We start from the raw sequence: 24798 nt of genomic DNA on the forward strand, positions 1-24798 counted from the left end.
GAGTAGATATGCTGAGATGCTTTTGAAAACTCCCCAAACATGGCATGTGTCAGAGAAGTTCCAAAGTTGGTCCAGGATAGCAGGTTCAAGAGCATCAAAAGAGGGGGTACTCTAGATGGACGGGCTACGGCTTCCATGACCTTCATGTGCCATGTGGGGCTCTAACGTTCCTGATGACCTTGAATGGAATGCAAAAGTGCTGAAGAAAATCCTGGGTCAGAAGACGCTTCAAGACTGAGTCAACTTCAACCCAAGCAGAAGGTCCAAAAGAGGTAATGCGGACCCAGAGAACTGATTGGTAGACTTTTCAGCTAGTGTGGTGAAAGGTACATGTTGGATATAATTTGATTTAAAAATCAATTAAGTCTAAAATTCTCTAGCTCCAAATTCTCAGAGTTTTCTGGATCCTTCACATCTGTTACATAAAGCTAAATAAAACATGGTTTCTACTCTCAGGAGGACGTTGCAACTCAGCAAAGGAGCCAAATGGATAAAGAAATCCAAGGCAATAAGTAATACAACTGAGCCAGGCTGACAGTGCTAGGGAGGTATGGAAGTTTTAAGTGGGTGGTCTTCTAAGAGTAGGTGATGTCCCAATCAGGCCCTAAAGGATGAGTTTCACCAGGTAGACTTCATTCGTCTCTGTGCTGAAAAGCTTCTCGGTGTATTTCATGCCAATAATGTCCCCAGAAATCTCTCACATATAAAACATAGCCTCTTTGGCCCTGGCCAGTTGGCTCAGTGGTAGAGTGTCAGCCCCCTGTGTGGGTTCACTTCCTGGCCAGGGCACACAGGAGAAGCGCCCATCTCTTTCTCCACCCTTCCCCTTCTCCTTTTTCTCTATCTCTCTTTTCCCCTCCCATATCCAAGGCTCCATTTGAGCAAAGTTGGCCCCGGCACTGAGGATGGTTCCATGGCCTCCGCCTCAGGTGCTAGAATGGCTTTGGTTGCAATGGAGCAATGCTGCAGATGGGCAGAGCATTACCTCCTGATGGGCATGCAGGTGGATCCTAGTTGGGTGCATGCAGGAGTCTGTCTCTCTGCCTCCCTGCTTCTCACTTCAGAAAAATACAAAAAAATGTAAGTAAGTAAGTAAGTAAGTAAATAAATAAAATAGTCAAAATAAAATAAAACATTACCTCCTTCATGAAGATTTTTCTGATCCTTCCCATTAGATTTAATTTCTCCTGTCTCCTAATTTTCATGGCAATGTGGCTTAATATCTCTCCTTGTTTTGTGCCTGTCTGTATACTTGCTTTGTCCCATCAGCTAAATTACATGCTTAACCCTGTGTTTCCATGTCCCTACACCTTGTGTCTTCTAAACATTCAATAAGTGTAATGTCAAAGTAAAAGAAGTAGTTAAGTAATAATAAAAAATATGTTTAGGAAAATCAACTCTAAATGATGTGCTCCCTAAAGGATAAAGTTAGTACTGCTGCCTTCACTTCTGTTCCCAGATATCAGCACAATTCCCAGCAGTTAGTAGGTGCTCAGCGAGTGCTTGTCAGAGTTGACTAGGGAAGAGAGTCGTAAAGATACACTGGGAGTTGGAGCAAGCGGCTCTGGGAGACTTTCTATTTCAAACTCTGTAAAAATGTCTTCTCAGACGGCATGGACCTTAGCTACATTCCTTAGCACTGGGTTAGTTTTCACAGGTGCTGACCAGTATCTCTGTGACAAACCTTGAGTTGCAGGTAGAGATCCACTAGGGTAGCCTCAAACATAGAAATCAGAAAGTTTCATGGTGAAACTCTCCCATGTCCACCTTCTTCAGTCTTGGCACAGGGCTCTCGAACAGAACAGATAAGTTGTGCAAGATGTGTCGGCTCATGTCACGTCCTTACATTGTCTCCGAGGAGTTTCACAGTCACTCTGTGAGGCAGGTACCATTATCCCCATTTTACAAGTATGAAAACAGAGACGTGGAAACTTTCAGGTGCGCATCGTAAGCTCACACAGCTGGTGAATGGAAGCACCACGATTGGTGCCCTGCATCGTTTAACTCTGAAGCATAAATCTTGTCCTGATGAGCAAAGGAAGTCTTGATGGAGAGGAACCTCTGAAGACAATGACCTGAGGAGTCTAGGCATGTCCCAAAAGTGCATGAAAAACATGAAGCGTAAAGGAGGTATTTTTGGAGTTTGTAGAGTCTCTAAATTTCAGGTGCAAAAAAGTGAAACCTAACTTTTGTGCAATAAAGTGAACTTTGAGCACCCATTTGTACTCAGAAACAGAAAGCTTAGTTTCTTAGTCCTACCCAGGAATCGAAACCAATGTATCCTGATTTCAAACTTAACCAGTTTAAGATAGTACTTGCTCCTTTTCTTCCTCCTCCTCTCTCACGTGGGGGTGTGTGTGTGGGTAGCTTGTTGGTCTAGATAAGATTTATGAAGCATCATGACACTGGGGGACATGTTTGGGTGCTGAGGACCTCTCTTAGGTTCTGAAGAGGTGACTTGACCTCTGCTATCCAGGTGGGAGGGAAGCATGACATCGCCCTAGTGCACACCCACTACGGTTCTGAAGTCATTGCCTTGGCCCCCTGCCAGGTATGCGCCCTGCCACACTCTGCATACCAGTCAACAGGCCAGTCAACAAGCCGCACCTCTCTTAGTATTTTATCTGCTTGTCCTCCCAGATGGCTCCTTTCATGTCCTGGTGGCTCTTTCTCGACTCATCTGCAGACCTCCCAGAGCTCACAGGAACTCCTTGCCCCCCACTTGTGCACCCCGAGAAAGCCCAGGGGCTGGACAGGCAGTAGTGCTCAGCCCTGGAGGGTCCAGATCGGACATGCTACCAGTTCTAGTCCTACTTTATACCCCCGTGTCCTGGGCTTTTCTAGTAAGTCAGAGTTTTTCAAAAGACACCAGTGGGAAAACTGGATACACATTTCTCTGTCTTGGGCCCTCTTATTATAAAGGAGAAATCCATACCCCATGCTCACCCCCATATTCTTTCCAGAGTCTGGTGCCATGAACCCCTGTTGTGGGCTGAATTGTGTATCCCACATTTATATGTTGAAGTCCCCAACCCCAGTACTACTGAACGTGACTGTATTTAGAGATAGGGTCTCAAAAGAGGTGATTAGATTAAAATGAGTCTGTTATGGTGGGTCCTCACTCTGGCTGACTGGTGTCCTAATAAGAAGGGAAATTAAGATATACCGAGAAATACCAGAGGGGCTTGCACACTGAGGAAGGTCATGTGAGGACACAGAGAAAGGTGGTCATCTTCAGAAGAAGAGAGGACTCAGGAAACGCCGACCTTCCAGAATCTTGATCTTGAACTTCCAGCCTACAGAAATGTGGGGAATGAATTTCTGTTGTTTATGCCACCCAGTCTGTAGTATTTTGTCATGATAATCCTCACAAATGAATACAGCATCCTTCTCCACATTGCAACTTTCTGCCATCCTTCTGAGAGTTTGTCTTCTTCTATATAAACAAGCCTATAGTTCATCTGTGTCTCGTTCTGGGCAGGAGTGGTGGGAGGATAACCCGTTCCCTGTGTTCACATAGGCTCCAGCAGCTCTGCTCCCTACCAATTTTCTGGCTTTAACATACTTGGCTTTTTAAACCTTTTGTTCAAGAATCTGTAGTCTTCGTTTCACTTGTTCAAATGAGGGTAACTGGAGGAAGACACAAGAAAAGTGATGTTGGAAGTTCCAGATTGTGAGTAAATATATCATATATTATCCCACCAAGAATGTATGTTCATCTGCTTGTATATTTTTTTTGGGGGGGGAAGAGTTTATTGCTCTTTTCAAATTCTCAAAGATGTCAATGACCACAAAAATGTTAAGATTCACCACCCTATTATTTTTGACTCATAATTCATTTTCAAATACATAATTTATATACATTTTAGAAATGTAACTTTTATGTAAATGAGAACACAATGTTTATCTTCAATAAATGTAAATGGTATCACACTCATTTCCTTCATTAAAAACAAATCTCTTATTTAGTTTGCCGTGAAAAAAAGTAGCTAAAGTAAACTGTCTGTGAAATACTTGATTCCTTCTGCATGCTCACTGGTCCCATGTCAAGAGATCATCAACTCATTTACATGGACTGGGATGAGCCATCTTAGAGCACCAACCGCAGCAAGAGGCATTCTGCCTCACGCAGTGTTGAAATGTGCACGTGGGTTACACACACAGACCTCTTGGTCCTTATGTTTCTCCTCCCTGCCCCTTCTGCCCTTAGTGCCAGCATTCACAGAACAACAAGGATCAAGAGATAACAGTGGTCAAAAAAGACCTATACTGCTCCCCACATTCTGGAAATTTTTACCCTCTCCCTCCTGTCTCAGTGTGCCACCGCTATCCGCTATCCACCTGATTAGGACAGGAGCTGCTAGGAGAACACACTTAACTTCCACCCCCTGGCCACGGTTGTCTGGACAGAAGTTCGACAGCTCATGGTACTTTTTGAGAATTTGGAACTGGTTCATAGATGATGAAGTTCAAGAGCTGTTAGTAACCATGTAACTTAGTGCACACCAGAGAAGCAGAGGAAGTTCTGCATGAGAGGAAGAAAGAGCAAGGGGTGAGTGAGAATGAGCAGCTAGTGCGGTGGATAAAGTCCCAATGGCATGTCCCAATTTCCAAGTTGTCACTGATGCCCAGCTGCATTCCTGTTCTTGGGTTCTAGGGACAGCCAGGTACCTATACAATAGTTTCCCCATTTTACTCAAGTTGGGCAAAATTTCTATGTCTAAGAACATCTCTCATTAATTTAAATACATGCATATGCACCCGTGCACACCAGGTGGTAATCTTAATGTATAAATATCAAAGCTTAACTCTCCCAATGTTAAATTCCTAAAAACTGAGATGAAAACCATGACTCGACCTACAACGTTATTATTAATATAAATGAACAACTGTGAAATAGAAAAAGTACCTATGTCATACTTGGCACTATGTTTTAACATGGGGTGTTTAGTAGCGATCACCAAAGTATAGGGTCCTTCTAGTGCCATACCAATCTCAGCTGAAGCAAAAGTCTCTAAGAACTATGAATTTATACAATGAAGAAGTATGAGCTACTTCACTAAAAAGAAAAGTGTGACGCCAGCCCTACAGGTCTTGGCTTGATTTCATTGCTTTAGACAGCAAGGTAACTAGTGGGAGTCACCTTTGGCCTCTGGCCCTACAAAGATATTTCAAAAGGAAATGAAAAATATTTTGTTCTTCATTGGTAAATGGAGTTAGGAGATCACAAGTGACTAAAGTTCAAGGTTTAAAAAACTAGATGAGTTTAATAAGCCACAGAAACATTGGAATCCTCTGGGCTTATTCAAGAAAAACTTGTGCCAAATAACTTTAAAAAAGGAAATACTAGGCTGGTAGATGGGTTTTTTAAATGCCACGTGGTACATGCATCTGATTCATATTCCCTGCCCCTCTCACTGGAATGGAAACTTTCTAGATGATACACGCAGGTACATCACATTTTCTTTAACAGCCTGTAATAGGTCTTGGTCAGCATGATGTCTGGATTTTAATTTTAAGAAGGTTTTCTGGGTATCTCGTAATGAGTGTTCATTTTCATAAAGACAACAGCTGTATTATTTCACAACTCTGTCTTTTAGAAGAAGTGGTATATTACCTCTGGTACTGTGGCAGTTTTCATAAAACACACACATACACACACACACACACACACTACACACACATACAGCTCCATTTAAAGTTAGAGGACAGATATGTTAAACATCTCTTCAATTTAGTGACAAAGGCCCAACGCTGTGATGTTCTAAGAAAAGGCTGAAACTGTTGGCCAATGAGAAAGTTCTATAATCTGGTTAGTAGATCCTTACAAACAGGATTTATCTATTGCATCAAGCCCCAAGTATGATGGCGATTTTTCCAAAATGGGTATGTCAGCACTATCCCATGGAGGAGACATCTGTGTAGGGGGATCCCCAAATGAGATGGCATCCCCACAGTTCTGCATGGACTGTCACTCACCGGCTTTCTCCCTCCCCACCCAGCTCACCTGCAATGGTGGCTGAGCATGGCAGGAGAAGCTTGCAGAGAAGGAAAGGGAAGGGCTTCAGGACCAGAGGAGAAAATGGGACAAGCACAGTTTCTGACCCATTGAGTTTGTTAATTCATTCTATAAACATTTATTGAAGCTACAGCATATTAGGCATGGTTTCAATATCTGAGGAAGACTGATGGGAAAACAAAAGACACCAAAGTCTCTGTTCTCGTTGATAAAGCTTATAACCTAGTGCCAGTTAAATGTGTGGAGTGAATGGATGCCTAGGTGCAGGAAGTGACAGCCCAGTGACAGCTTAGGGGCAGCTACAGCTTCTCACTCTGTGTAACTGGACTTAACTCAAATCGATTTTCCCGTCCTAATTCGGGGATTACAGTCTCTCTGCCTGGCAAATGTAGCCCCTGTACTAGCAAACTCACTCTTTTATTTAAAACACGAATTTCAGGAGAAAAAAGGCTGAGGGAGCTCCTGTGGACGGCCACTCTGCATTACCTTGAGCAGCTCGCTCAGCAAAACCACTCCACGAGAACCGCCAGGTGGCACTTGTAAGGCGCAGATGGGGAGACTTATTTGTCCCACACCCCACAGCCGAGAATAACCAGGCTGCGTGCCTTCCCCAGAGGGCTGTTTGCGAGGAAGTGGGGGAGTTTTAGCCTGCGTTCAGATTGTGTGATTATGAACCCCGTTTTCCTGACACTGTAAACACTCAGAGTGCAGATGTGTCCCCACGCACCCGGGCTGCCAAAGGCGCACACGCCTGTTGGGATTGGCTCGGCCTCAGTCCTCAGCCACGACATGGGAAGGTCGGTGGGTGGCCGTAGGCTGCTTTGAGCCAGTGCCCCGCCAGACCTCTACCTGGGTACTGCGGAGGGGAGTGGTAAGAGAGACGGGTCCCAGGGTGGTGGCAGGCGGAAGACCGAGGGACTGGGGACACCTTCCCTCTACTACCCCACCTTCCGGGGTCTGGCTGACGCTGCCAGTGCCCTCCTCTTGCGGGTTAAAGGACCCTGTGGTTTCTCCCGCCCCGGCCGCAGAGTGGCGGCCCCGGGTCACCCCTCAGTACCACTTCGCAGCGGTGCTCTCTCAGTCCAGGCTGAGCGACCGTCCCCGCTCGGAGAGGGGCCCAGCAGAGGGCCGGGGCAGGGGGTGTCAGCAAGCGGAGCAAGCGTGTTTTGGACATTTTGGGCTAGGCGGCCCGGGCACCGACTCTACTCCATCAGCAGCGGGAAGTGAGCTGCGCCAGTTGCGACTGTCGCTGCCACCGCTGCCTCTGTTCTGCCGCTGGTCACATTGGGAGGAGACCACTAGGAACGTGCAGAGGAGGAGGGGGGGAAGGAGGAGGAGGAGGAGGAGGAGGAGGAGGAGGAGGAGGAGGAGGAGGAGGAGGAGGAGGGGGAGGAGGAAGGGGAGTAGGAAGAGTGGGGTGGGGGAGAAAGTAGCAATTGTGCCAGGGGGCGTGTGAGCAGCCGGAGAGGCAGCCGCGCTGGTGACAACTTCTCCGGGGCGCGCGCGGCGGGGCGGAGAGCGAGCTGGGAGCGCGGAGCCCGAGGGAGCGGCGGCAGCCTAGGGGAGACGCGGCCCGCGCCCTGCGCCGCCGCCGCCGCCGCCGCCGCCTCCGGGTTCGCAGCCCCGGGCGCCCGGCTCTGCTCTATAAATAGCAGGTTACGGCTCGGCTCCGCGCTCACACGCTCGCCGCCTAACCCGGAAAGTCGGGCTCAAAGTGTCTGCTGCTGCCGCTGCCGCTGCCGCTGCCGCTGCCGCTGCCGCTGCCGCCCCCCACTCCGCCTCCGGGAGAGGTAATTACCGCTTGGGATCGGAGGGCTGGCTGGGGCTTCGCAGCGGGCAGTGGGTAACGGGGTGATTCCGAGGTGTTGGAGCGGGGCTGCGAGCGCGGGGGCTCGTCCAGGCGGGGGGAGCCTGTCTGTTTTGCATCAAGTTTCTCAGTCTTGCAGCCACGATCGCCCCCGCAGCCCTGTCGCCTAAGGAAAGGGCAGAGTGTGCTGTGTCTCGGTGGTGGCTGGGGTACCCCTGTGGCCGCGCTGACCCGGTCGTCCCGCGCCCCTCGACCAGGCCAGTGCGCGTGGTCACCCGCACCCACTCACACTCCCTGGGCCCCGCTAACTCTGAGCTCTGGCCTCACTGACCTTCCAAGGCTGCGCCCACCTGTGCGGTCCGCAAAGCTGCCTCCTCCCTCCCCTCCACCCTTTCTCCTCGCCTCATCATTAAGGCGAGGGTCGTGGGATGGGGGCGGGAGTGAGGGGGACTGATCATGAGGTCTCAGTTGACCATGTCCTGGGGTTTCCTAAAGACTCGGTGACCACCGCCGCCCCACCCGCAGCAACTCATTCCAACAGAGAAGCCAGGCACGTCTGCTCTTGGACACCAGGCATCACTGTCCTATCTCAGAAAGGGCTTAGAAATCCAAGGCCTTGGAGTGAGGCCGCTGTGGGGGACGGTTGGGGGGCCGGGTTGGGGGAGATCGTTGTTTGGGGACTGAAAACTGCGCTGCCAGCTCCACCAGCTCTCCGGGCAGCTCTGGCGGGAAGGCCCAGCCCCGAGGAGGTCCAGGAGCCAGGGCTGGTTCCTGCGCGGACTTGCAGGCTGGTAGCTGGGACTCCAATGACGATGCTGGAGCTACTCAGACCTGTTTTTGCCGCTCCCCACGGCTCTGGAATCGCCTCCTTTTGGTGGGGGGGGGTGCTTCCCCCCGCCCTTCCCACCGCTCCCCCTCCCGTGGAGAAGGACCGGCAGTTTCTGTTTGGGGACAAGAGGTTTTAGAAGAGTGAGGATACGCATATTGATTAGGCTGCTGCTGTTGCCGTTGCTGCTGCTGCAAAAAACTTACTGGAAAAACCCGGGAGGGTTTTCTATTTCTCGGTGAAATGATGCAGATTCGCTCCTTTGCCTCTGTTTTTTTTTCGGAGTGTGTGTGTGTGGGGGGGGGGGGGGGCGGGCGGGACAGGTTTCCGCTCTTTTTCCGAGATGTTATTTGTGATCATTACATTTTAAGAGTCCAGGTGTTAAATTTTGCATATCTCCTCAGGATGACAGAACTTGTTTAAAAGGCGTGGCTCTAGAAAATAAGTAAAAGCCTAGAAGGTAGGATAAATTCATCTTTCTTCCCGTCAAGATGGGCACCTGGTTGCCTTTTTATAGGTGTACAACTGCATTTCAAAGACCTTGCTTGGAACAGGAGTTTTCTTTGTGGGTTCTGGACCAGAACTGGTAGTAATCTCACCCAATGCTAAAGCAGTATGTTAGGAGCAAGTATCACCAACAAGACAGTTGGTTGATAGTGTGCGAGAAGTTGAGTAAAAAGAGGACTGGCCAGGTGGGTATCGTCTCACTTAGTGGACAAAGAAATGCATCCTCTCGTGTTCTTTGCGGTCTACTCAAGGAAAGCATTGACATGAAATCAGAATAAATGATCCGTGTTTTTGTGAGAAGTCCGTGGATGTTAAAAGTGGAACCGTTTGGATTTGTAGTCATACTAAATGCTACTGCAACAGGGTGCTTTTTCAGAGTATTTCTTTAAAATGCGATTTAGAAGATTGTCCTTGAAAGGTTATGAAATGTACATGCGAAGGCAGTCTCGCTGCTCAGTGTCATTAGGAAACATATGTACTGATCGAAATACTGCTCGAACATGCTCTTTGATTAGGCAAACCAATATTTATATTTGTGGTAAATGAACGACCAATAAGAATGTACACATTTATAACCACATTTTGCTTTCGACCCTTTGATAAAGTATAAGAAAATCCAGACAGACCAAGTTTGGTCTCATCCCTGCAGCCATTGAAAGAAGCCCACAAAGTTATAAGCAGAAAATACTTTTAAAATGTTGGATTTGAACTTCACTTTGGGGAAGCAAAAATGACTTAATTTCTCATAAAATTTTTGTCAAAATACTCATAACATAGACTCATCTGTTAAATTTGATTGTAAAATAATGCTATTATATTTTAATTGTGTGGTACAGAAAATCATTCAGCTTAGGGAAAAGCCATATATTTGTTCTAAATTGTGCAAATTGAAAGTAATTAATTTCTCTTTTGAAACCTGGGAGTTTCTTCTAGTACAAGTAATTCAAACCCCCACCTGGGTAACAGAGATAACTTTCTCTACTTTGACGCAAAACCCAAGAGGGCAATTCTCCTCAAGATAGAGAAAATAGTGCAAACTGATCTCGTATCTCTTAGCAACCAAATAGATATCAGTTTCCAGACAAGTACCTGACATCTGAGAATACAAAATTAAAAAAAATTATAAAATCATAATTAGTGAGTAAAATGCTTAATGAATACCTATTACATTTGTTTTTATTTCACAGTGCAGAATCCCTGCCAGTACTAATATTAAATATACAAATATCATAATTATAATATGTAAGAAATAAATTCTTATCATTCATAACCATGAGGATATTAACAGATAGAAATGTGCTGTTTTAAATAATCTCAAGTTAAATGTTAATGTTTAGTTGAAAGATGTATCTATTTGTCTCTGCTGAATCCATATACAGTTTTTTAATTCAGTGAGAGGAGGGGAGGCACAGTTAGACTCCCACATGCTCCTTGACCGGAATCTACCTGGCAAGCCCACTAGGGGGCTATGTTCTGCTTATCTGGGGCCTTCGCTCCATTGCTCAACAACAGAGCCATTCTTTAGCACCTGAGGTAGAGGCCATGGAGCCATCCTCAGCACCCGAGGCCAACTAGCTCAAACCAAAAGAGCCATGGCTGTGAGAAAAGGAGAGAGAGAGAAAGAGAGAGAGAGAGAGAGAGAGAGAGAGAAGGGAGAGGGGGAGGAGTGGAGAAGCAGATGATTGATTCTCCTATATTCCCTGACACAGGACATCCACATGCCAGGCAGACACTCTACCAATGAGCCAAACGGCTAGGACCTCTCTTCTGTATTCTGTACCTTAATTTTTCAACAGCCCTGGGCAATCTGCTTCATAGGCCCTTTTGTTACTACTTTCTTATGTTGAGTTAGAAATTTTTTACTATAGAACTCTTTTTAGGCTACACTTATAAATATACATACTTTCATATTCAGGCTTAAGAAAAAGGAAGTTATTAGACAAATGATTTCAGTTTAAATATTTTTATTTATTTAATTTATATTGATTGATTTTTTTTTACAAAGAGAGGAAGGGAGAAAAACAGAGACAGGGAGAAAGAAACATCGATTTGTTGTTCCACTCATTCATGCCATCATTGGTTAAATCTTGTATCTGCCCTAACCAGGGATTGAACCTGTAACCTCAGCATGTCAGGATGACACTCTAATCAACTGAGCTACCTAGCCAGGACCAAATATTTATTTATTTTTAATGTTTATTTATTGACTTTAGAGAAAAAGAGAGAGGGAGATAAAGAGAGAGATGGGAACATTGATCTGTTCCTCCATGTGCCCTGACCAGGGATTGAACCAGCAACCTCTGAGCTTCTGGACAATGCTACAACCAACCAAGCTATTTGGCCAGGGAAATATTTATTTTTAAATAAATCCAATGATGCTATGATTGCATTTTGGTGTGCAGGAGGTACATAGCTTTTGTTTTCCAAACTGAGACATGTGAGAAAATTTTAAGGAATGTTCAGAGTCTCAGGCAGAATTTTCACTTGAATCAAGACTTGTTTATTTTTATACATTTTACCTACCTTGTAGATTAATGGGAACATTTAAAAAATGCTTATAAAGTTTTATTATTATAGCTACATATAGCTATATATATCTTAATATATATATTATTATAGTTATATGTGTATAGCTATATATTATATATGTATAGCTATATATATTTATAGCTATATATATGAGTATATATGAAACTGCAATGAGATTTTTCTTATATAATGCACAGTTGTAATCACTATCTTATTTACTGGAAGTTTCTTGTTGTAGATGGTATACCATAAGGCCAATAAAATACCTGGGAGTAACAATTTTAGGCTTTTTGGAAAGTGACCTTGTAATCTGACTGAACACTAAGCTGTCATGATAGATGCAGTCCCAACAAAAAGTGAAGAGTTAGATTTCAATATAACACGTGTTTGTGAATCATGTTTTCCAAACTAAGTTTCTTGAATTGCAATATTGTAAGTTCTGTATTCTGCCATGGGGCAGCCAGCCCAACGCTGGATCCCAATGGTGTGGTGGAGGCTTCACAATAGCCCTGAGTGGAACGCAGTGAAACAGACTTGGCAGCAGCCATTTGGGTAAGCTGATTAAAGGAAATCTTGAGAAGTTTTCTAGATCATGTGGCTTTGATCTGAGATTCCTTTGGGAATTATCTAAATTAATGAATTTGAGGGAGTGGAGGCAACACTTTCCTTAAAAGAGAATAAAACTCAACCTCTTTCCCTCTTTCTCCCCTTCTTTTCCTTCCCCCTTCCTTCCCATCCATTTGTCTGTCTATCTATCTATCTATCTATCTATCTATCTATCTATCTATCTATCATCTATCTATATGATCTATCTATCTATTTATACCTGCCCTTCTGGTTATTTAAGTGAAACAATGCAACAGGACTAATGTTAACTCATTGAATAGTGAGTTCTTTGTTAACCCTTTGAGTGAGGATGTACATGAACATTTGTACTACTCAAAAGGTTAAAATTGCTGGACAATGTCCTGTATTGTCCCCATTTCCAAGAATGGAGAAGTTTGTAGGATGTCCAGGCAGCCTGGACACAAATGCTGATTTTGAATTACTGGAGTAACAACAACAAGGACAAGTATCTGAGACAAAATGAAAACATAATTCTTCAAAAATTTTTATATGCTAGTGATTTTTAATATATCACTTATTTATAAACGTGAAGTACTTAAGAAGGAGAACCCAAGATTTGTATGTTTCTCAAAAGTGAGTGTGATTTTTAAAAAGTTATGCAACAGTGATTTAAAGGGAATCCTTTTAACACTTTTTACCATGGAAAGCTTAATTGACAGACATATGGGACTTTCCCCTCTCATCTTAGTCCTTAAAATAAGTAGTTACAGTGCATTCAGTAGACTAAGCTGGGACCCACCATGGCAGAATACAAGGAAGCAAATCAAATGTACTCCCCAACCATAGTGAAGTCGAGCCTTTGAGTCTTTCCTTATTCCACTTTTTCAAATAGTTCTTACTTCATTTTCATGAGGATTTACTTTGCTGAAAGTCAAAAGATCAGAGATGAGCTCTAGCAATTAGCACAACCAAAACACAATGTTTATTTATTTATTTTTTTAAATTTATTTATTTATTTATTTATTAATTTATTTATTTATTACAGAGACAGAGTGAGTCAGAGAGAGGGATAGACAGGGACAGACAGACAGGAACAGAGAGAGACGAGAAGCATCAATCATTAGTTCTTCATTGCGCATTGCAACACCTCAGTTGTTCATTGACTGCCCTCCCATATGTGCCTTGACCGTGGGCCTTCAGCAGACGGAGTAACCCCCTGCTGGAGCCAGCGACCTTGGGTTCAAGCTGGTGGGCTTTTTGCTCAAACCAGATGAGCCCGTGCTCAAGCTGGCGACCTCGGGGTCTCGAACCTGGGTCATCTGCATCCCAGTCTGATGCTCTATCCACTGCGCCACCGCCTGGTCAGGCCACAATGTTTATTTACTGCTTGGAAAATAAAGTAAAAATAAAAACTAGTGGCATCTTAAATTGAAATGATAACATACAGATTACAGCTGTGCCCTTAAGAAAGCTTGAAAGTGTCACCAGTGATTATTTAATATCCTATTTAATATCTTCATGTGCCAAACTTGTTGGATAATCACATATTCATTCCACTTAGAGCATCGGCATGTATCACGTTCCTAACAGAATATGTTGTCTACTTGATGCCTAGTTATTAAAAAAAAAAGAAATCAACCTTTAAAACTTTTTATTTATTTCTAATAGCCTTCTTATACTGAAGCGATTATGAATAAATGTTTCCAATCTGTCTTTCTGGATCAATTTGTTTTAAAATAGAGCGTTCCTGCTTTGCAGAAGATGTCCATTGTGTATTTAGATTCGGAGACATTTTGCACTAGGTGGCAGTGTGCAATGCTTAGTAGCCCTGGGTCATTTTAATTGCAATATAATCATTATTAAAGCTTTTCTTTTAAACCCAATTTATTGATGTCATGAGTTAATGAAATTAAAATTCTTAGCTGTATATTTAGTAGAGCTGTTGTTTGTAATACTTTAAAGATTTTATTGTAGTATTTAACGTATCCCAGTTTTATGTGGGATCTATATGAGGAATTGTTAGGAATTCATGGAATTAAATGTGCCAAAATTCTGATTATGACTGGGTGAAGAAAAAAAGAGAAGATTAAGTGAAGATGATAGGAAAAAAATATGGCCTTTTAAAAATATACATTGTATTTACCATTTGCATTTTAATCCTAATCCTATCATTACACGGGTTGAGTAAATTCTTTCTAGGAGTTGAAGCTATGATTGTTAATTTTTCTCTATCCATGGCCCTTGTGACAATGCAAAAAAAAAAAAAATGGATTGTCTCACTGACACTTGCGCTGATCCCCTAATATGCTCTGTAACAGTGATGGTCTGGCTACCATGTTGACCAAATTGGATTAGCCATGTAGCGCTATAATTTACTGGTAATTATGACAGCTGAATTTATCTAAACCATTTTTTCTTGGTTAATCTGGATGTAGACATCTCTGTTTTTGGCTAAATGATTAAATTATGGGTCATGGCAGAGTTAATCAATGTATCTCATCATCTGTGCACCAGAAAAAGAGAAAATGAGAGAAAAAAACTCATGGACACTGGACAACAGTTTGGTGATTGCTGGGGATGGGGGGTGGGGGTGAGGGTGGAGAAAGGGACAGAGAGGGAGAGTAGAGGAGAGGATTGGAGGGGGATAATGGTGACCCAAGGAAACTTGACCTGGGGTGGGTGAACACACAATAGGGTATACAGATGATGGGTTGTAGAATTGTGCACATGAAACCTGTCTAATTTTGTTAACCAACGTCACCCCAATAAATTCAATGAAAAGGAAAAAAAATACCTCTGCATTGTCCAGGAAGCTTACTGGAACCTCCTTCAAGATCGATGTGGTGGCCATTTCAACCATGTTCACAGACTGTGGATTCTGGGGGAATAGACAGAGGGTGAAAAGTTAATCAACATAAACTGGCCTCATTATGAAATACACTTCTTTAAAAAAAGAACTTTTTGTTCTGTAAAATTTAAACATAATAACAAAAGAATAAAACAGTACAATGAACTCCCATGTACCTGTCAGTCAGTTTCAGTAATCCTCCAATCATGGCCATTTTTTGTTCCATCCATGGTCCCAATCACATTCCTCTCCATGGAGTCTTGGAAGCAAATCCTAGAAATTATACCAAAGGAGACAGAGTTATGAAGCTATTATTTACAGAAAAAGGGATCATGTGAAGGGCAACTTAAAAAATAATGACTACAGAATAAACATGACATTATTTCATTTAAAAAGTAAAAAACTTTGGCATTAGGTAAATCAAACACTTGAATGTGCTTCTGGAAAACATGGTGGACTTTATATAATTACAGATTGAATTTCAGTTTACATTCCATCATATTTTTTTCCCACCTACTTTAATCCAATGACTGAATTAGGCTTCTGAGATTAAAACCAATGTTAACTGTCTGCATGACTGATTACCACTGTTCTCTCATATAACTTTGTTTCTACAGAGGCAGACGTTGTAGATATAGCAGACCCTTGGAGTATAAGAATTTAGTTTGCATGAGTCATTATTTTACCACCTGTCTTAAAAGCACATGACCTGTGGTAATCTGTAATTTTGCCAGAGTATAAATTTGAATCACACGGTCCTGAAAAACTGGTCTTTCAGGGTGTGAGGCCAGGGAATGGCCCAGGGGTTACACCTCCAGGTGATTTTCTGCTCTAGGTGACATGGCACTTCACTTTCCAGGGTTAATTATTCATGGTGAGTATGTTTGATAATTGGGGGACCTGAGAAATGGTTTGATCCTTTCCTTTGTGGATGTCATAGATCTCCTAAGATTCTGTATAGAGTTGACATTTTAAATGAGTAGAATTATTTTCAGATCTTAAAAAATTGACAGTAACCACTACATATAAAACTTGGTAATATTATATTCCTAAAAGAAAATATAATTCAATTGTAGAGAAAACAAGTAATTTGTATCTAAAGGGTTTATGTCACACTACATTTTTTTTATATGTGTAAATTATATAGGGAGCAAAGCCCCTGTGTAATTTTCTTAATACTAGACACATGATTATTTTTTGACTTTTTTTGAAATGTAATGTTTTCTTTCCTGGGCTATGGTTTAAAGACTGCCTCCTAATTTATTCGTGTTATTCACATTCTTATTTCTCGTTCTATATTTTGGGTGGAAGTGAAGAATGTATATACTGAAAATAGTGTAATGAGAAGTAATCGAGCCAATTGGCTTCTAGCTGCTTTCCTTCATTCTTTTTTTCTCTACTAATTTTTTACTGATTATAAATATAATAAATCTACATTGAAAAAAATTGGCAAGTGGAGAAAAGTCTAACAAGGAAGAAAAAACTATCACCCAAAGACAGTATTATTAGTGTTTCATCATCTTTCCTTTTAGCGTTTCCTGCGATTCTTTTACATAAAGTGAGGTTATAGTATGTGCCTATGAGTGTATGTTTGTGAAAATGAGAGTTCTGATTTTGTTTTCATTTGAATTCTTTTGTTCAATTCAGTTTAGATATTGATTGAGCACCTACTATGTGTGAGGTACTATGCTAAGCTCTGTTCTGGTTTACAGCAATGAATAAAAAAGGAAACTACTTTTTCCATGCCTCTAAACACTTCTCTGACCTTTTTTGTTTCTATCTGGTAGTTAGGCATATGAATCATTTTAATTTGTTTAGCCGTCTTCTCAACTTAGGTTTTTTACATTATTGGCATTTGTTTCTAATATTACCTTGTGATAAATACTTTTTGTATGACTCCCATTTTCTGATATTCCTTATTTGTATATTTTATTTTTTAAGGAATGATTCTTAGAAGTAGTATACTAAATAAAGGGTATGAACCTTTTAAAAACTCCTTAGACATATTGCAAATTGGCTTTCTAGAATGACTGTACTCAATTTTATTTTCCCTGGAAGTATATCATAACTCCATCCTCACCAAAATTGAGGGTTATTATTATATTATTATTGTTATTATTATTATTATTGTTATTTTGTGACAGAGACAGAGAGAGGGAAAGACAGACAGGAACGGAGAGAAATGAGAAGCATCAATTCTTCGTTGTGGCACCTTAGTTATCCATTGATTGCTTTCTCATATGTGCCTTGACCGGGGGCTACAGCAGAGTGAATGACCCCTTGCTCGAGCCAGCAACCTTGGGCTCAAGCCAGCGACATTTGGGCTCAAGCCAGTGACCATGGGGACATGTCTATGATCCCACACTCAAGCCAGTGACCCAGCCCTCAAGCTGGTGAGGTTTGCTCAAGCCGGATGAGCCCATGCTCAAGTTGGCGGCCTCAGGGTTTTGGACCTGGGTCCTCTATGTCTCAGTCTGATGCTCCCTCCACTGTGCCACCGCCTGGTCAGGCAAGGGATATTATTTTTAAAAAATGTTTGCTAATAGGAAAAGTGAAGAGAATTGTAACAACATCAAAACAGTACATCATCATCTTCAGTAACAACAACAAGATTTATTGAGCACCTCCTACAGGCCATCCATCATGCAAGACCTTTGTCTCCAGTGTCTCATTTAATCTCCACAACAGCATCATCCTGTTTTAAAGGTTAGGAAAATTACTTTTTGGGAGGGTGTGTGACTTCCTCAAGGTCACACAACTGATGTCCTGTCAGTTCTTTTATTAAATGTTGTTTTTTTCTTAAAATTTTTTTTTACTTTTTTTATTAATTTTTAGAGAGCAGAGAGAGAGAGAGAGAGAGAGAGAGAACGATTTATAAACTATACTATACACAAAGAGTATTAAAAATATTGACACCCACTGATATAATTATTATTCTGTTTTATCTCATATTTAGAATGCTCATTTAGAACAGCCCAAGAAAGGTATATAGATTCATTTGGGATGGGGGAGCTGACCAAAAATATTTAATAGAGATAGACTTATTCAAGTTTGCTAACATTTTGAATTACAAATGCAATCAACTGACACCCTGGGTATCATCAATGAAATTACTACATTTTATATAACACCCACCTAGAATTTCTAGAATAGATGAGAAAAATATAAGCATGTTTTAAAAATTGAATTTCAACTGCCCTCGAGCAGGAAAACACATTAGAAAAATATTGAGTTTACCTGTCCTTCGACAGAGTCAGTATATTCAGAAGGGGCCGTCTCTGCTCTTCCCGCCTGACCCACTTCACTTATGTGTTTTACTTGCCTGGTATTTTCTAAAGTTTTGACAGTAGAATTTTAAATGAAATCCCATTTTATGAAGTAGATATAATATTTTATGAGTATAGATGAATTTTGTAAGTTCACACTTAAAAAATAGACTTATTGATAAGGTTGGCCAATAAAAACAAGAAGGTGTCTTTCTGAACACAAATATTTATACAAGGTGAAACACAAGGTAGGTTTGCAGTTGTGAGTATGTGAAACATGGATTCTATTCTTGGATTATTACTAATTAGTTATTGTATCATTTTCTATATGAACACCTGTAAACATATGAGTGCTCTACCCTGTATGTAAAGTCTGGGTTTGTAGCTAATAGTTGGACAATTATATCAGCTTCATCATACAATTTATTTTATGTTTTATTTAGTTTCTTAGTTTTTTAATGCGGTGTCTTTGTTTGATATTGGTTTATTTGGGTTTTTTTGTGTGTGTGTTTCTGTTTGGTTTCTATGGTTTTTCTCCTCTCAGACTGCAGATTTTTCAAGGATGGGGATCACCTCCAATTTCTGTTTTGGACCCGGTGACCGATAGAATGCATGGGCCATGGTACGCCTTGAAAATGTTTTTCTAGTTTTTCTGAGAAAGAGCACTATGTTTTTTTTTAAGGCCAGTTGGTACATAAAGGAATTAGATCTTGAAAGAGACAGAAAATGATATAATTAAATAACATCGAAAAATCGTGCTTTCTTGCTGAAGGTCTAGAAGAACTTGAGTCTGTTAGCTAAGCTCTTGGTAAACTCAGGAAGAATCTGGGTTTTGAAAAGTACTTGTGTGTGTGCATGTGCCTGGGTTGTGTGCACATATTCTTGTTCCTTCGGGCGTGTGGGTTTACAAGGGTTGGTGAGGGAGGGACACAGTGAAGAAAATGGGAACAGAGTGAACAGTGTTGGGTCCTGCCATATGTCAGGCGCTTGCTAAACACATTACCTTGGATATGGTCCACCCTCCATGAGAATTTTTGCTGCATCAGAGCCTGTTGAAAAACGGGCACTGATACTTACCTGGCAGGGGAGATGCCGTGATCACGAAGGGGATTTTCTCAGGGTGAGGCTCACCCATTACACTCTAGAGGTGCTGACTCCTGTGATTTCCCCTAATGTGGGGAACGTGACTGCACAGTTTATTGTAGTGGGGGAATGTGTTCATGCTTTTCCTGAAATAAAAGGGAAAAATAAAAAAAGAAAAAGAAGAATGCCCACTGAAATGTTTATTACACTTTGGCAGGCGGGCTATGGAAAAACAATTACAACTATATATTTGTAGAGCTGTGGGGTCAGCTTGTCTTCTTGAGGCGGAGTAATTTGCAGAGTTCTTTATCACACCTGTCTTATCCACAAGAATCATCAATAAAAGGTATATGGGGGGAAATGTATCCTAATGGGAGCTCACCTGATCTATTCTGATAAAAAATAGCCCCTGGCCAGTTGGCTCAGTGGTAGAGCGTCGGCCTGGCATGCAGGAGTCCCTGGTTCGATTCCCGGCCAGGGCACACAGGAGAAGCGCCCATCTGCTTCTCCACCCCTCCCCCTCTCCTTCCTCTCTGTCTCTCTCTTCCCCTCCCGCAGCCAAGGCTCCATTGGAGCAAAGTTTGCCCTGATGCTGAGGATGGCTCTGTGGCCTCTGCCTCAGGAGTTAGAATGGCTCTGATTGCCACAGAGCAAGGCCCCAGATGGGCAGAGCATCGCCCCCTGGTGGGCGTGCCGGATGGATCCCGGTCGGGCGCATGCAGGAGTCTGTCTGCCTCCCCGTTTCCAACTTCAGAAAAATACAAAAAAAAAAAAATAATAAGATAAAAAAATAAATAAATAGCAACAGCTAGCGTTTACTGAACGCTATGAATGATTCACTCATACTACCTTTCTTACTCCCCACAGTTGTATGAGGTAGGCACTGATATTACCCCATTTTACGGGTGAGAAAATTGAGGCCCAGACAGGAAGTGTAACATGCTCTTTAGGAAGTGATAGATCCAGGATTCTGAGCACATTCCCTCAGCTCCCACCATGCAGGATGCTACTCTTGTCATCTGACTCATGGACCCTCAGCAGCAGAAGTAAGAGAAAGCCTCTGTGCTTGCCTGTCCCATGTGGGGGGTCTTCACGGCAGCCCCAACTGATGGGAAAGCAGCATAACTGCCCCCTTGTGGGTGGTTTGCAGCCATGGTGCCAGGGGCAGGTTGCTCTCTCCCTGCTGTGGTCAGGCCAGTGTGAAGATGCTTGTGTCTGTCCAGGGAGGACCTGGCTGAGAACAAGGTGGCTATCAGTAGGTTCCTTCCCTTTGCATTTGTTTCTATTTTAAGTTAGGAAAAATGGTTATTTAGCTCTGGTTGGATCAGTCTGTTACTATATATATATACATAAATATATCCTGAAAAAATATTATATATATGTATGAAATACCTGAAAACCCTATGATGATTATAAGCATAAACTGCCCCACAATTGGAAACCTTTACGTACTTTGAACATTCTTGCCAAGTTTCTTGGTGGCCTGAAAAATCATCATCGGTGGGAAGAAACATCTGCTGTGTTTTTCATGAGAGCTGCGGAAGCTGATATGCTTCATTTACATGGTTATTGTACGTGCGTCGGGCACACGTACAAATTTTACTTGTCACCGAATTTTCTACTCAAAACAGTTCGTGTCAATGGAAATGAACATTTGTCACTATGAAATCCATGGGTTAAAGCCGCCTGTAGACATTGGAAGCCAAACATATGAAAACCGCTGTACAGCCTCGGTTGTTTTTCGCTCCTGCTGTCTGAGAAAATAGATCTTGAGCCCAAAATATATTTTGTTTTTAGGAAAGATTCGTTTGCACCGTATGGTGCCCATGATGCTAAGGTTTATTTGTGCCATGGCTACAGATACCATGAGACTTTACCAACACTGTTAAGAACAATGTATTTGAAGGCCTTGGCCAGGTAGCTCAGTTGGTTAGAGCATCGTCCCGATATTCCAAGGTTTTAGGTTCCATCCCCAGTTGGGGCGCATACAAGACCCAGCCAAGCAATGCAAGCAGCACATTGATGCTTCTCTCTCCCCCCTCCTCCTTACCTCTTTCTCTAAAATCAATCAATAAATAAAAGTTTGAAAAGAATAGTATGTTTGAAGAAAACAAGCACATCTTGGATGACAATGTTTCATTAAGATAAGCATGCATTTAGTCTCACTCTTTAAAGAATTCTCTGTCTTATAATGGAAAACCGTGTTGCGAGTTAGCGTTGCGTGACCACTGCAGATTTGTTTGCTGGTCTGTATGGGGCGGTCACCCAGCATAAGGCTTAATCATGGGAAGAGGAGAAAATGCTTTTGAAAAACGCTGGAGGAATTGGTGTTCTCAGCCTGATCATAATTCATTGAAAGCACGAGAGGATCTGTATGAACCATGTTCTTTAAATTAATGGATAGTGAGAGGTCTTTCCTCACCCTTGTGAATCCTTGTAGAAGATGTTAGCAGAGAAATTACTGGAGCCGCTCCCCCATGGGGAGATTAATGTTTTAATATGCAAAAGCAGACAAGTCACAATTTCTTTGCTCGATGGCACTCTGAGCTGCACAGTCTTACTGCTTCATTTTCCCCTTGTGGCTTATCTTCCTAAAAACTTCTGTGGAGTTGGGTAGAGCCATTGAATGCAGAGCGATATCCTTGGTCTACACTTGAGGACTCTGCTACATGGAATCACCAAGCCATATGTGACCCAGATCTGGTGGAATAAATGTCTCTGTGAAGGTACTGAGATTTTCCAGTGTATTCATTTGAATTTATTACTTGATTTACCAGCGTCAAAGTTAGGCACTAGAAAATGTTGTTAGGGAAGAATGTATCCTTAGGCCCTCTTACCTCTTAGTTTCCAGTAAAAGTCAAAGCCAATAAAAACATTACCTTTAATAACCCACACCAGTCTACTCCACTCACTCACGCACCTGGTCCCCACCCTGTCCTCCTTCCCACGCGGCCTCCTGAAATCGCACAGGTCTCTGCCTGGCCATCATTCCTTATTTCCTGCATCTTCACTTCTCTCTGTCTCCTTCCAACAAGCAATGGACATGCTCCAGATTTGCACACGTTCCAATGAAGAAAATACCTTCTCTGCTGAGTATTTTCACTCCAGGCACCTTCCTGTCACTTCCATAGGAGAGCCAGGCATCTTGGAAGCGACGTGCAACATTTCCTCTGCTCCCCCATTTCACCGTGGTCTGCGCTGTACCCCACAGCTCCAGTGGACCCGCTGCCGCCAGCGTCGCTGAGATCCTTTGCGGCACCTTTCACAAGTAGCTCTCCATCTTTCTCTTACTTAACCACTTGGCAATAGCAGCATGTGTTAACTATTTTTTAACTATTCTGTTAAAAAATTCTCTTTTTTTTATTCTGAATTCTCCTATTCTTAAAATTTATTTTTTCAATATAAAGTATGTTGGATAAAATGTATATAGATACGTAGATGGATGGGTAAAGAGTCTGTATATTATAAAAAGTAATGATGGAACACACTTGTGCCCCTTCTCCCTAGTAGGTCCCTCTCTTTGATTGAAATTGCACCAAATCCCTAGATCAATGTGGATTGATTAGGCCTCTTATGCTGTTGATTATAATCTTTGTATCCATGAACAATGTATCTCTCTCTTATTTAGTGTCTTTTGAGACAGTTTAAACATTTGCTCTTTAAAGGTCCTCTACATCCTGTGTTAGTTTTATTCGGTACCTCAATTTTATTGTAGTTATTTAAAATGGTATCTCTTCTAACGCTACATTTTCTTGCTATTTGTTAATGGTATATAGAAATATTGGTTTTAGGGTATTGATCTTCTAATCAGCCACTTTACCACCCTCTCTTATTCTAGTATTTTTTTCTCTGTAGCTTTCCCGCTTTGTAAGTATATTTATTATAGCCAAGAGTTTATTACTAGTAAACGCTCTTGCTTTCTGTTTATTTCAGGCCGCCTTTGTTTTGGACTTGCTGTTGAATAATAGTGTTATGCAATTCCAAGCTGACAGCTTTTCTCTCAGCGTTTTGAAGATATTGTTCCACGGTTTTCTGGCTTCTACCGTTACTATTGAGAATTTTGCTGTCAGTTTAATAGCCGTTTCTTTGTAGTGATTTATCTTTTCTCTCTGGGTAGGTAGGATAAAGAGGAGCCGCAAGGAAGAGTATAACAGCTCAGGAATAACGGCAACAGAACAGTCCGAGAGGGACAGGTTACTGGGAACTGGAGGAAGGGAGGGTTGTATAGAGTGGTGCCTTTCTGTGACCTTCTGACAAGAGGCCCAGCTAGCCCTAGAGACATCACAGAGAGGGAACCCAGGTTATAAACACCTAGACTCACTCCCCTCCTCTGTCTTTTCTCTAGCTCGTGCTCTGCATTGGCTGGTCAGAAGCCAGGGGTCACGATGGGATTGATATGATGGTGGATACAGATCAGGTAAAAATGGGACTTGAGCATGGTGGGAAGGGTGGAAAGAGTGGATCTGGGATTTCAACGTAAGATACTTAGCTCATTCTATTTAGTTTTCTTTTCAAATTTCTCTTGGTGACTTTGGATCATTCTTGGCCTTTCTTGAAATATAAAGCCCGTCTTTAATTTCTTTAGTCATTTTATGCATTGTTACTTATATTATATCTGTTAGGTCTGATGTTTAAAGCTTTGAGGTTCTATTGTTTCTGCTGATTTTTGTCACGATGGCTTGTTTTCTTGAGTTTTTGTTAATCTGAGTACATTTCTGGCTAAAATCAATCTGTGCAATTCCTAAGGGAGCTGAGTTGATGATCCTTTTCTCCAAAGAGGATTTGTATTTATTTCTGCAAGATACCATGGACCTCCACACCTTCCCTGTGAGCAGTATCATTGAAAGCTGGGACTCTTGTGAAATAATAGCTATATATACACTTTTTCAGAAAAGGGTTTCCTTCTTCTTTTTCCCAGCTCAGAACTATGATGGAGGTGGTCAGATTTCCTCACCTGTTCCCATGGTTGATGTGTGAAGTGTTCCAGCTCCACATTTTACAAGGAGCTCTGGGGGGTCAGGGTCATGCTCCGCTCAGGACACAGGTCCAAGACTTTATTTTAGCATCTGTTCTTTTATATGGGCACTTGACTTCCCCAAGGTCTGGTTTCCTGGTATTAACATTTCTGGTGCTATCTTGATTTATTGTTCATTTTACTTTGTCATTGAGAGATTTTATTTAATTTCTTGTGGACTCAGCATTATATATGTTATTGCAATTTATCTGAAATCTAGGACTTTGGTGTGAAAGCAGATCACCAGTTCTCCTGTTTTTCACTCCATCTCTCTCTCTTTTTTTTTTTTACAGAGAGAGTCAGAGACAGGGATATACAGGGACAGACAGACA

General features: G+C 42.2%; 1 protein-coding gene and 1 non-coding gene across 4 annotated transcripts in view; both read left to right on the forward strand.

Moving 5' to 3' along the window:
* The first annotated feature begins 7509 nt into the window (after positions 1-7509).
* The window catches only part of INPP4B (inositol polyphosphate-4-phosphatase type II B), a 708587-nt gene continuing 691298 nt past the window's right edge, over positions 7510-24798 (forward strand). For 2 of the 3 annotated variants that reach the window (XM_066232845.1, XM_066232867.1), the window contains exons 1-2: positions 7510-7809; positions 23798-23869. The gene's annotated coding sequence lies outside the window, so the exon portion shown is untranslated. The remainder of the gene's footprint in view (positions 7810-23797; positions 23870-24798) is intronic. The other variant, XM_066232856.1, reaches the window with a different exon arrangement.
* Positions 19439-19602, forward strand: LOC136321401 (U1 spliceosomal RNA). The gene has a single exon (XR_010728656.1). It is a non-coding gene; the product is annotated as a U1 spliceosomal RNA (small nuclear RNA).

This window comes from Saccopteryx bilineata, chromosome 1 (genome assembly GCF_036850765.1).
Source record: "Saccopteryx bilineata isolate mSacBil1 chromosome 1, mSacBil1_pri_phased_curated, whole genome shotgun sequence".
Classification (NCBI taxonomy): Eukaryota; Metazoa; Chordata; class Mammalia; order Chiroptera; family Emballonuridae; genus Saccopteryx; species Saccopteryx bilineata.